Source organism: Chrysochloris asiatica, unplaced genomic scaffold, assembly GCF_000296735.1.
Source record: "Chrysochloris asiatica unplaced genomic scaffold, ChrAsi1.0 scaffold00014, whole genome shotgun sequence".
In the NCBI taxonomy this organism is placed as follows: domain Eukaryota; kingdom Metazoa; phylum Chordata; class Mammalia; order Afrosoricida; family Chrysochloridae; genus Chrysochloris; species Chrysochloris asiatica.
This window is the reverse complement of record NW_006408532.1, coordinates 19,034,703-19,036,306: the sequence shown is the minus strand read 5'-3', so window position 1 is coordinate 19,036,306 and position 1,604 is coordinate 19,034,703.

Sequence of the window (1,604 nt, the reverse complement as noted above, 5' to 3'; positions counted from 1 at the left end):
TATATCATTCAATAAGATGAAACACTATTAATCATTCAACTAGAGGATATACCATTAATACTTTAGATTTTCTCCATTTTGCAGTTTTTTTCTGATTTCATTAGTTTCTTGTATTTCTACAGTAATTTATATGTGTCTCTAGTATAACACTTATTACATCATACCAACATCCTTCCATGGCATATTGCATCTCTACAGATATTATAAGCTCAAAAATTTAAGAACTATATATTTGTGGCAGATCAATTTTTCTTTATTTTGCCATTTAGTGAATTGGCTCACCTATAAGGAATGCTGTAACTTTCAGAGACCAGCAGTGTAGAACCCCCAGGACAAATGAGGCACAGAGAGGAAACAACTAGAGATTGGAGCCATAGAGAAGGTGCCACATGACAAAAGGTCTAACCACAGAAGGAAGACAGTTGCTATGTATGGGACTTTGTAGAACCAGGAGTAAGATACCTCTTTCTGATCTCTCATCTCCTGCCACATTTTCCCATGGGCTTAAAACAACCAGAAGTAAGAAAGCAAGATACCCTTTATGTTAAAGTCTTTAGAAGTCCCTTTCAAGGTACAGAGCAGAGCGGAACAGAAAAGAGATCATGAATGAATACGGTTAAGGAAGGCAAAGACAGAATAACCAGCAAGGGAGTTTCTTTCCAATTAATTTAGATGAGCAAGAGGTGTGACTGCACTTTTAACAACATATATTTCTTCTTGATGACTTGGAGAAATGATCATACCACCATGCCTCTCTTTTTAGATTTGCTGTTGTTGTTAAGTGCTGTGGAGTCAGTTGTGACTCATAGCAACCCTAAAAAGGGTTTCCAGGGAGCAGCTGGTGGGTTTGAACCACAAATCTTGTGGTCAGCAGTACCACACTAGGACTACTTTTTAGAATAGTACTGATTAAAATATTTTATAAATTCTGTCCTAAGTATACCAGCTCCAGTTTTCCTTTGCCTTCTTGCTCATTTACCTTCTTTTCCAATTTAACACAAGAGGGAGATATCCTATATAATGCTACAATACTGAGAAAAAAGAGCAAGAGAGACTATAACAGCCAGCATATCTTCTAAACCCAGACTAGAAGATCTGTTGTGGGTCAGGTTATTACAATGATCCCATATGATGCATGAAATAGGTATGAATGAAAAAAAGTGAGGGACAGGATTCAAGGGATCTGAAACTATATTCAAGGGAAGAAGTGCTAACCTTGAATGCAGCTGATAACAATCAGAAATTCACTCAACCCCAAACATTTAGAGATGAATAAATGAAGCTACCACCTGTATCCACTTCTGTGTCCTAGTAAGTTAATTCTCACTGGAAAATAACTCTCCCCTTTGCCTCTTTTTTTTCAAGGAGTCAGGGGTACAGTTGTTAGATGTTTGGTTGCTAATCAAAAGGTTGGTGGGTCAAACCCATCCGTTGCTCTATGGAAAAAAGATGTATCAGTCTCTTTTCATAAAGATTTATAGCCTTGGAAACTCTATGAACTAGTTCTATTCTGCCATGTTGTTGTTGTTAAGTGCCATTGAGTCAGTTCCCACTCATAGCAACCCTGTATAGGGTTTCTGAGGAGCGGCTGGTGAGTTTGAACT